This window comes from Oryx dammah, unplaced genomic scaffold, assembly GCF_014754425.2.
Source record: "Oryx dammah isolate SB20612 unplaced genomic scaffold, SCBI_Odam_1.1 HiC_scaffold_21, whole genome shotgun sequence".
Taxonomy (NCBI): Eukaryota; Metazoa; Chordata; class Mammalia; order Artiodactyla; family Bovidae; genus Oryx; species Oryx dammah.
The window spans coordinates 17,113,028-17,125,054 of NW_024070205.1; positions in this window are offsets into that span (position 1 = coordinate 17,113,028).

Below are 12,027 nucleotides of genomic sequence, written 5' to 3' on the forward strand. Positions count from 1 at the left end.
AAATTGGGTTTTGTCTGATGTTCCCTCATGACTAGAGTCAGATTATGCAATTTTGGCAGGAATATTAAATAAATGGTTAATGTGTCACCATTAAATAGAAGACACAATCTGACATAGATTCTCTAAGTGTGAATTGTCAGTCACTGGACAGTTTGAAGAATACTGGGCAAGGGGTCAGTCCAGTGTGGAATCTAAAACCCAGTGTGGAAGCCAAAATCCAGTGTGAAATCAAGTTCTGCTATTAATCAGGTAATATTGAATTACAATAGTAAAAATGATGATGGTGATAATAACAACTCTACTTAGCAATATACAAAGTACCTTTACATTCATTGTCTCATTAATCCTTCAACAACCTCATGAGGTAAAAATGATTCAGAATTATGGATGAGGAAACTGAGGCTTGGGAAGATCAAGTTCCTTGCCCAAGGTCAGACAGGTAGAGAAGAGCAGAGGCAGAGGTCAAACCCAAAGTAAACTGACCCTAAATCATATGCTACTAAACCCACATGCTGGATCAGAAGCCACATTGCTTGTTGAAATTTTATCTCTAAAAGAAGAAGAATTAGTTAAACAGAATGCATAAGATAGTGCTTTCCAGCCTTGTGGATTTCAAGAGCAATGAAAATGGTTTTAAAAATTGGGGAACAGATACAGGGCTTATAATACTTTATTCTTCCAAGTAAGAATATTAAAATATAAAACCAAACGTTATCTAATATCAGTACTGTTTGATAAAAAGGACATTTTAATATAAAAATATAGAAAAGCCATAATTTCAGAACAAAGAACATTCTTTGAAATGGGATATATTAGTTTTGTAACATACTCAGTACCTTGTCATGAATTTCCCCAGTTCACTGGGACCTTGTGAAAGCTCTGCCCAGAACAGACCCCACCTGGGTCTGGCCTCTGGGGAGCACTGTGTGATGCTGTCTTCTTGCTGTTTCATCCAGTGGCTTTATTCTCCGTGGGCAGGGGCAGGAACAGTGCACACTGAGCTGGAGTAAGCCTGGAGGGGGGTGGAGACGTGGCATTTGGGAGCGTGGATGTCGTCAGCCCTCGAGATTTCTGGGTTGCCCTCCTTCCTCCATAGTTCCTTGTTCACTACTTCCTGCCCTGTATTTACTTCTCTTGTCCCCACCCCTGACCCCTGGATTCTCATTGTAGGGTATGAGCTCTAGAGCACACGGACTCAGTAGCTATAGCACATGAGCTTAGCATGTGGGATCTCAGTTCCCTGACCAGGGTTTGGACCCATGTCCCCTGAATTGGCAGGTGGATTCTTAACCACTGGACTCCTCTCCTCTCCCCAACCTTCTTCTTTTTAAAAAAAAAAAAAAACCTCTTCCCAGTTATTTTCTCTTGCTCCTCTGCGCCTTATCCCTCATTTTCAAGGAATAAGGTGACTGAACACAATACCACCATTTGGGTAGTGTAGGCACCGAATATCGCCTGTCTCCTGTCTGAGGGCTCAGGATAGACGGTCTTGAAGGAGGCTTCTGTCAGTTAAGCTTGTCCTGGCACAAAGTGCATTTGTTTCATATTTTATTTTTCATTTTATTATGTGTCTTTTATTAATATATTAAATAATCAAATCATGAAATGGATTTAATCGCTCTTGTAAAGTCAAAATAACAGTAAACAGCATTTTATAACATTGTATCCACTGTGATGTGACATTAAAATAGCTTTGTTAGGGTTTCCCTGCTGGTACAGTGGCCGACACCCTGCACCCAGTGCAAGGTGCCCACATTTGATCCCTGGTCAGGGAACTAGATCCCACATGCTGCAGCTAAGAGTTTGCACGCCACACGTGCCACAACTAAGAACTGGCACAGCCAAAAAACATTTTTAAAAAGTAGCTTTGTCACAGATGACAAAGTAGCAGCTTCTACTACTACTACCATGAAAGTGTGATATCTACAATCATAATCAAAAGAAAAGCTAAATTTCACCTAAGGGTGAGTGAAAATCTAGATATCATTCTTTTCCATTCCAAGTTCATAGATTTCCTGAATTCTATGCATGGATCCCTTGCTGGTCTGTGGACCTCAGATTAAAAGCCCAGGTTTAAAGTCTCTTCTCCCTGCCCACTTCCTCATCTTCCATTCATCTCTCAAGTTTATGATTCCTAGATATCTGTTGAGTGCTGACTGTGTACAGGGCAAGCAATGTTTTGTAATCTGGCTTTGACTCCCTTGGCCCAGAGTCCTTATTCTCCCCAAAGTTACAAACCTCCCCTCAAATTCAAAGGACATTTTTCCATCTGCATTATCACGCCTTCTCTGTGCACCCCCAGGGAACCAAGCCATTTTCTCCTTGGGAAAGTTCCAAGGAGAACTTGGAACTGCAGTATGCTTCTCTACAGCTGTAACACGGTGGTTTTAAACCCTCACACAGGGAGCTTCCCTTGTTGATAAAATTTTACCATTACTATTATTATTTTGGCTGCACTGGGTCTTTGTCACAGCCCTTGAGCTCTTTGTTGTGGTGCGTGGGCTTCTGTAGTTGCCACACGCCTGGCTAAGTTGCCCCTGGCACGTGGAATCTTAGTTTCCTGACCAGGGATCGAATCTGCATCCCCTGCATCAGAACATGAGTTTTTAACCACTGGGCCACCAGGTAAGTCCCTAGGGAGCCTCTTCAAAATGACGGTCTGGGGCTCTGTTCTCTGGATATTCTGAAAAGGATGTGGGAGGGTCCAGACTACACAATTCCATCATTTTGTACCAATGGTTGAGAAGCACTTCCCAAGTGATTGAGGAGTGCTTAATGTATGTTTTACACCCACAGTCATGTCAATAATCATCATAAACACAGCTATAATATTAGATAGGCATTTTTCTTTCTCCCATCGAGTCTCAAAGCACAGGTCTCACTTAATCATTTCTCGGCTTCATTTCCCTCCTTAAAAGTAAAAACAACAAAACTCCACCTCCTTCCACAAAGTGAGTTATGGATAAATGAGGCAATGTCTGCAAAATCTTTCTGGAATCAAACGTATTCTGTAAAAATAAAAATCATACTTTATTTTGGAAGCAGACTGGGAGAAGACAGAGATGGATGATAAATTCCAGGGGTGGCTTGTCTTTCCAAGTTAATTCATTGACAGTGGTAAATAATCATAATCATAAATATCATTATTGTATTAATAAAATAAACAATGCTAGTCTATGTGTGAGGATGTGGGACAGGCAGGAAGTGAACTTTGCAGGTGTGAGGTTTGTGACTAGCAGACCTAGTGCAAAGTCATAGAATTTTAAAGACATATTGACTCTCAGAGTTGGAAGGAACCTTTTGATCCTCTGTCTCCATTCTTTATCTTGTGCTTTCGTGCTTGAATCCTTGTGAAAACAGCCAGTCGGGGGCACGTTATCATTTTCATGAGTCCCAGGTATATTTGCTTTTGTTGGCCTTTTGCTTCATAAAAAATATTTAAAATTGCATTTTGTGACTCCACTGAAATAAAGCCGACTATAGATCAGGCTGGACTCATTATCATATATTTATTATTATTACCTACATTTTTCTTATGATTTTAAAAGAAATCAAAATGAAAACATTTTTCAGCTTCCCAAAAGAGTCATAGGCTTTAGGCACTTGCTTCCTGTACTTTAGAGAAGTCAGCCATGCTTCTGAAGAGGAGACTCTTTACCTTATGGAGCAGCCTATATATTCCATTTAAGGACAGTTTAACTTGATAGAAAGTTCTTTCTTATTTTGAACTAGAAGTTTGCCTTTTTTTTTTTCTTTAAAGACTTTTGTTCTAGTTATTTTCCCTAGAAATAGTCTATTCCTTCTTCCTCATGTCCTAGGTATCAAAGCCTGGCTATTTGAAGTGTGACCCATAGACCAGGAGCACTGACGTCACTTGGAGGCTGATTAGACAGGCAGAATCTCATGTTTCACCCTGTATAACTGAGTCAGAATCTGCACTTTAAAAGCTCCTCGGATATTCACATTAAAGTTGGAGAAATGCTATACTGGCAAGAAAAATAATAACGTGCATTTATTGAGTGCTGCTCTATGCTGGACACTGTTTTAAGTGCTTTATGTGGATTGCTTAATTAATCCTTTCAATAACCTTATTTATTTTTCCAATTTTACATGTGGGAAGATTGAGGCACAGAGATGACAGTGACTTGCTCTAGGTTTATCCATGAGGAAGTGGTATGCAGAAAGTCAAATGGCATCTCCATGCTTTTTTCCCCCAAACTGAAATATAGTTGGTGTACAGTAATATTATATAAGTTACAGGTGTACAATATAGTGATGTGAAATTTTAAAGATTATACTTGATTTATAGTTATTATAAAATATTGGCTATAGTCCCTATGTTGTACAATATATCCTTGTAGCTTATTTTATACCGAATTAGTTTGTACCTCTTATATCCTCTTTATCTCCCTGTTAGTTTGCCCATCCTTCTGTGCTTCTTTCAAGAATTTGTTGCTTCCTATCTCATGCCCAGATTGGCCGGGCAGGAGCAATTTGTTTATACCACTTAACCCCACCTTGTTGCTACAGCTAATTGGAGGAGAGAACAATCCCTGATTCATTGCCGGGCAATCAATAGCTAGACTATAATTTATTATTTGGGTGGTCTGCTAAAAATCAATAATTGATAAGCTGGGCTTTGTTAAAATTAGAAACATCTGCTCTGTGAAGACAGTGTCACAAGAATGAGAAAACAAGCTACAGACTGGAGGAAATACTTGCAAAAGACACATCTGGTAAAGGGTTGGCTTTTTTTTTTTTTAATGTAATGGATTTATTAAACCTTAAAACCCCGTATGTTTACACTTAGGTGATTAAAAAATAGTGTCAATTTTCTCAGCAATATTCTCCTTTTGAACCAAGTAGGTAAGCTCATGTGTTTAAAAGGAAAAAGGCAACATTTTTCATTACATTTCTTCCTGTTGGTAAAGGATTGTTTTCCAAAATACACAGAACTTTAAAACTCAAGGATAAGAGAACAAACAACTCAATTAAAAAATGGGCCAAAGACATTAACAGATACCTCATCAAAGAAGCTACACAAATGGCAAGCATACAAAAATATGCTTACAGCATATATCATCAGAGAAACATAAATTAAATACACCTGTTAGAACTGCCAAACTCTGGAACACTGACAACACGAAATGCTGGTAAAGATGTGGAGCAACCGGAACTCTAATTCATTGCTGGTGGGAATGCAGTCCATGGAGTCGCAAAGAGTTGGAAATGACTTAGCGACTGAAGAAGAAAAACAGCAATGCCAAATGATTCAGCCACTTTGGGAAATAGCCTATGGCTTCTTACAAAATGAAGTGTACTCTTACCATATGATTCAGAAATCTTGCACCTTGGTGTAATCTAAAGGAGCTGAAAAACTTATGTTCATACAACAATATGCACTTAGATGTTTATAGGAACTTTATTCATAATTGCCAAACCTTGGAAGCAACTGAGATGTCCTTCAGTAAATGAATGAATAAATAACCGTGGTACTTCCAGACAATGGAGTATTACTCAGCGCTAAAAAGAAGTGAGCTATCAGGCCATGAGGCTTCCCCAGTAGCTAAGCCATAAAGAATCTGCCTGCGGTACAGGAGATGACAGTTCAGTCCCTGGATCAGGAAGATCCCCTGGAAAAGGAAATGGCAACCCACTCCAGTATTCTTGCCTGGAAAATCCCATGGACAAAGGAGCCAGGTGGGATACAATCCATGGGGTTGCAAAAGAGTTGGACATGACTCGACGACTAAACGACCACAATCAGGCCACGAAGACGTGGAGGAAAGTTAAAAGCATATTATTTAGTAAAAAAAATAGTCAACTGAAAGAGTTACATGCTTGAAGTTATATAGTATGATTCCAGCTCTATGACATTTTGGAAGAGGCAAAACTAAGAAGACAGTGAAAAGATCAGTAGTTGTCAGGGGTTGGAGGTTGGAGGGGAGAGATGAATAGGCAGAACATAGAGGATTTTTAGGGCAGGGAAAATACTCTGTGTGATGCTATAATGATGGATCCGTGTAATTATGGCATTTTTCAGAACCCATAGAATACATGGAACCAAGAGTGAACTCTGATGGAAACTACAGACTTTGGGTGATTATGATGTGTCAATGTAGGCTCATCAGTTGTAACAAATGTACGGCTCTGGTGAGGAATATTGATGATGAAAGAGGTTATGCCTCTGTAGGGGCAGGGGGCGTATGGGGAGTCTCTGTACTTCCCTTTCAGTTTTGCCGTGAACCTAAAACTGCTCTAAAAAATAGTCTTTTCTTTTCTTTTCTTTTTTTTTAAGTCAGACCACTGAGATTCTCACTCAGTGGTATTTAAATGAAGCCACTTGGAAAGAATTTGTTAGTTGTTAGAGGAAGAAGCAGATGGGGGCCAGATGAGTCATGTGAAAAGTGACTTTTCTATAAAAAGGCACTTGAGCTTCTGCTCCTGTAGTGTCTGGATCACTTGAAGTTCAAATCTACTCTCCCACCATTTTTCTAGGAGGCCCAAGCCTATTATGGCTTCATCTCTTGAATTCCCAGGAGCCTTCTTAGGTCTGTACTAATCCCTTTTTACCTAAACTAGTTTGAATGAGTTACTGTTGTTCATTATCATAAAAGGGCTTCTCTGGTGGTTCAGTGGTAAAGAGTCCACCTGTAATGCAGGAGACATGGGTTTGATTCCCGAGTCAGGAAGATCCCCTGGAGAAGGAAATGGCAATCCACTCCAGTATTCTTGCTGGCAAATCCCATGGACAGAGGAGCCTGGCAGGCAACAGTCCATGGGGTTGCAGAGTCAAACACAACTTAGTGACTAAACAACAGCAACAGCAACAACATTATCATAAAAAACAGGCCCCAATGATTTGTGTTCACATATCTGAAAATACCCGTGCATCTCCTGAGAGATCCCTCTCTAAGAAAAAGACCCCCAGTTCAATCAGTTAATCTTTATGCCTGATGTCCACTCCCTCTCTTGGTACTTCCTCTCTGGACCATACAGTTGAGGCCTTCAAAAAAAGGACTAATATGAAGACTGGAGTTGGAAGCTCCTTTTATGGAGAAATTTGAAGGGAAAAGAGTAAGTCAGCTAGCCTCAAAAGGTCTTCCTTAGCCCCTGGCAAGACTCTTCCCTGGAGCCTTAAAATTGATTCTTAAATTGGTTTAAAGACAAGAGGGTCTATAAAGGGGTTACAATTCAACTTGTTGACAGCCAAGCTTTGTGCCAATGAGTAGGAGTAAGTCCTTTGAAGAAAAGGGGTGAGAATCAAGGGTGGAGAGAAAGTCCAAGTCCAGAGAGAAGGGTGTGCTAAGCCTGCTCTGGCTTGAAGGCATTTCAGAGGAGAAATCCTGGTGGAAGACTCTCCCCCAAACCCTGGGGAAGGAAAAAGTGTGCAAACTGGCAGGCGACTAGTTTGCAGCAGTAGAGACAGACCATGGTCTATTTCCCCTTGTGGTTGTTGTGTTCAGGTCAGTACTAACTTTAGCCCTGCAGTCCTCAAATGGGGACAGTCCACTAGTGGATTAAATCCTCCTTAAATGACTGAGAAGCTTTTAGCCAGAGATCAGAAGAAAGGAAATGAAATTATTTCATCTATTCTCCGCCTGGAGTGTGATGATTTCCGGGGAAGCCGTTCTCCAGTGTTTTGCATAATAATAAAACTTTCTATTCATATAGCATTGATCCCCCAGGAGCTTGAAGTCCTCCATAAGCATTTTATCAGCTGCTCTCACCTGGGGTACCTGGAAAGGATGAAGGAAGAGAGGATAGCATTTGGCTTGTTTTTCTTTCCATTCTCACTCTTAGCTAAGACCCCAGGCCCTCTGAAGCAGAGCATGGGGGAAGCAAACCCAAGGACTGATAGTGTATAATTAGATTCACAGAATTAGCCTTTCCCTGGCTTCATGCTGGGTGGGTGTCCAATTACCCACTACTGTGTAATTAATTATCCTTATTCCATCATTTATTTGCCTCCTTTCATTGAGGTAATTATCTTTGTTCTTGGTTAGGGAAGCTGGGGCACAGCGAGACCACGCAGAGTGACTGCATTCTTATGCCAGGCCACTGGCCGTTCCGGAGCAAGCATTATCAAATGTTCAACTGCCGACCCATCTCTCAACCTTCTTCCTGCCAGTAGTGAGCAGGCTCTGTTCCAGAGCCCAGGTGAACTGGTTGGTCATGAAACAAGTCTGAAGATGAAAGACAGGTATCGCTCAAGCTGGATGGCATGACCCCAGGATGGTGGGCTGACCTTCAGACACACTCTCCTCGAACCCACGGACCCAGATCAGGCTGTCTCTCTGAGACACAAACATTAAAAAAAATAAAAGATCAGAAGGGTGTTTCAAATGGTGCTGGGACATAAATAGCTATTGCAAAAGAATTTTGCCTCAGTGATATGATGACTGAATCAGCACCGCATTGAATTAGCAGCAGTCTGGTCTTCAGGGTAATAGAATGATGGTAAATGAACATCATTACATTTTTACCCCGTGAATGAGTTCTTCGGTAAAAGACAAACAGCTTCCAGGTGTCTTGCCGCAAGATTTAAACAACTGAGTCACTTTGCTTGGTGGAGGAACAAGTGGCAGCATAGAACCTCATGATTCAGCGGCTGCCAACTTGGATTGTCCCCAGTTCCAACTTTAGCATCTTTCTTTAGTCACTCCGCTACACAGTTCCCTCCTGTAGGTGCACAATAGGAGGAAATTCTCATGAAGGCGACAAAGCTGCCACCGGCCCGTCTGACCAAGCGTCCCTTGAGATAACAGGCTCCGTTGCCAGGAAAGACAGTTCCTGAGAGGAACCACCTGTGGACATTCCAAGCCAGGGCCTTGAATCGTTAGCCATCTCTTCAGCACCTCTTAATGACTGCTGCCTCCTCTGGTTACCAAGGAGACAAGGTAATCCCTCAAGAATGTCCTCAGGTGGCTCAGCCCAAACTGCCAGGAGGTGGGATGAAGCGGAGGGAGTGCTGTTTGGAGCTCTAGTCTCTATATTAACTGGATATTAGCTTGACCTGTGACATTAGGTGGGTTGGGACTCTCTGGGTGTTAGTTTTCTTATCTATGGGGTTAATGACCTGAAACTGCTGGGGAGGGATTAGAGAGGATAAACTTACTAAAAAGCCTGGAATATATGGCCTATTTTATTAGCATAAAGGCACCCAATGCCTTTGTGTTGACTGATGAAACTGAGAGCCTATATTTATCTACTGATGGTGGATTTCAGAGGACCATCAGTCCACTGAGGAATTCTCAAACAGATGAGTTTGGTGAAAGAACAGAATACTCCAATAAAAGAAAAAGCAAAGAACAGGATACTCCAAGGAAAAATTAATTAAAAATTAATTCTGCTGCTACTGCTAAGTCGCTTCAGTCGTGTCCAACTCTGCGATCCCATAGACGGTAGCCCACCAGGCTCCCCCATCCCTGGGATTCTCCAGGCAAGAACACTGAAGTGGGTTGCCATTTCCTTCTCCAATGCATGAAAGTGAAAACTGAAAGGGAAGTCGCTCAGTTGTATCCGACTCTTAGTGATCCCATGGACTGCAGCCCACCAGGGTCCTCCGTCCATGGGATTTTCCAGGCAAGAGTACTGGAGTGGGGTGCCATTGCCTTCTCCAAAATTAATTCTAGTGACTGAATTAAAAATTTTACCTAGAAAACCTGCAGAAGGAATTCAGCCTAATATATAAAGAATGGTTTACCAGTGGACCTAAGCATCTTCCCATTGATTATAAAGAAAGAAATATCCTCTGTAAAGTCAGGGATCTGAAACTATTGTTGATGTCAAGAGGGTAGGGTTTCATGACAAGTGCCAGAGAAGGGTGCTGGTCTGCACAGAGCTTGAAAATAGAAAATTTGGAAAGTGTTACTATGTCTTCATTGTTGTCCAGGAAAGAGGGCAGGCCATTCTAGTTGACTGGCCCCAGTTCTTTAGACAGAGTGGAAAGGGAGCAATTCATTAAGTTCTCATAGTCCAAGAAAAAGAGCCCTTAAGCATATTCCATATACTCTGTTGTAATTCTGTCTTCACCAAACAACTTTCTGATCTGCAGTTTGTTTGTTAGTCACTATTAATGAGAACCTACTGTGTACTGTGTACAGCCAACTCATTGGAAAAGCCCGTGATGCTGGGAAAGATTGAGGGTAGAAGGAGAAGAGGGTGTCAGAGGATGAGATGGCTGAATGGTATCACTGATGCAATGGACATGAACTTGGGCAAGCTTTGGGAGATGGTGAGGGACAGGGAGGCCTGGCGTGCTGCAGTCCCTGGTGTCACAAAGAGTTGGACATGACTGTGTGACTAAACAACACTGTGTGCCTGGCCTTGTCTTCAGAGACACACTTCATGTGCATTTTCATACATGGCTACTCACAGCAACCTTTTGAGGTAAGTATCGAGAACCCTACTTTTAGAGGAAGAAACAGACTAAGGATTGAGTTCGGTTCAGTTCAGTTCAGTTGCTCAATCTGTCTCTTTGCAACCCCATGGACTACAGCACACCAGGCTTCCCTGTTCATCACCGATTAATTCCTGGAGCCTGTTCAAACTCATGTCCATTGAGTTGATGATGCCATCCAACCATCTCATCCTCTGTTGTCCCCTTCTCTTCCCACATTCAATCTTGCCCAGCATCAGGGTCTTTTCCAGTGAGTTAGTTCTTCGTATCAGGTGGCCAAAGCATTGGAGTTTCAGCTTCAGCATCAGTCCTTCCAATGAATATTCAGGACTGATCTCCTTTAGGATTGTCTGGTTTGATCTCCCTGCAGTCCAAGGAACTCTTAAGAGTCTTCTCCAACACCGCAGTTCAAAAGCATCAATTCTTTGGCACTCAGCTTCCTTTGTGGTCCAACTGTCACATCCATACATGACTAGTGGAAAAACTAAGAATGGAGAAACTAAAGACTAAGGGTGGTTAGGTCATTTCCTCAGTTACTCATCAGAAACAGTAGAGCTGTGATTTAATGCTGCTTGGACTAACTTTCAATGCCTTCTTTCTTTTCTGTACGCTGCTGCCTCTTGGAAAGAAACTGCTTGATGCTTCTGGTTGGTTCTAATCTTGCACCAGAGTTGTCTCCCTGGCTGGAAATGGCCACAGTTGGTGGGACTCAAGTCCCTCAAACTGGTTATTTCTGGGTGAACTTGTTATTGGGTTTGAATGGAGAGGATGGAAACAGATCAGACCTTGAACTGCAGCATTCTCATTCCAGTAATGTCTAAGCAGCCCTGACAAAAATAGGCTGTCACTTCTTTCCCTTATATTTTGGCACCGATTACCCTCTGGAAGGACTTGTGAAGACACAAAACATTCTCTGTGTGGCATCTTTAAATGGGAAGTGTGCTGAAATTTACTTTTTCCTCCACAGGAAAGTTCTAAATTAAATGGATACAAGTAGCTTGATATTATGGCTTTTGTTTTCACAGCTGCTGAAATAGCTCTGGCTTCCCTGGTTTGATTCTTGATAACTTCGGCTGAAATTACATGTGTCTAATGATAGGACTTGCAGGTCAGAGCTCCTGAATGGATATTGTTCTTTGTTTCAATGGGATCTGCTCATTTTAGCTCAAAGCAGCCCTTGACCCACACATGAATATGAAAAGCCCATAGACATCCCTCAATATGGATCGTCTTATCTGTATGATCTCGGCAATTCATATAGATTGTGTTTGCATTTAAGAGGGTATTTTAGCAATTAATACGAGGCACGTGTGACCCCCTTTTAACTGGAAAGGTTCACAGTGAAGTCCCTATATTGCGTATTTGCAGTGAGTGATGGGCTTCCCAGGTGGCGCTAGTGGTAAAGAATCCACCTGCCAGTGCAGGAGACTAAGAGACGCAAGTTTGATCCCTGGGTTGGGAAGATGCCCTGGAGAAGGGAATGGCAGCCCATTCCCGTTTCCTTGCCCGGAAAATTTCAGGGACAGAGGAGCCTGGCAGGGTACATTCCATGGGGCTGCAAAGAGTCAGACACGACTGAGGGACTGGGCACAGACGGAGAGGGACAGAAATGCGTTGCTTCAGTG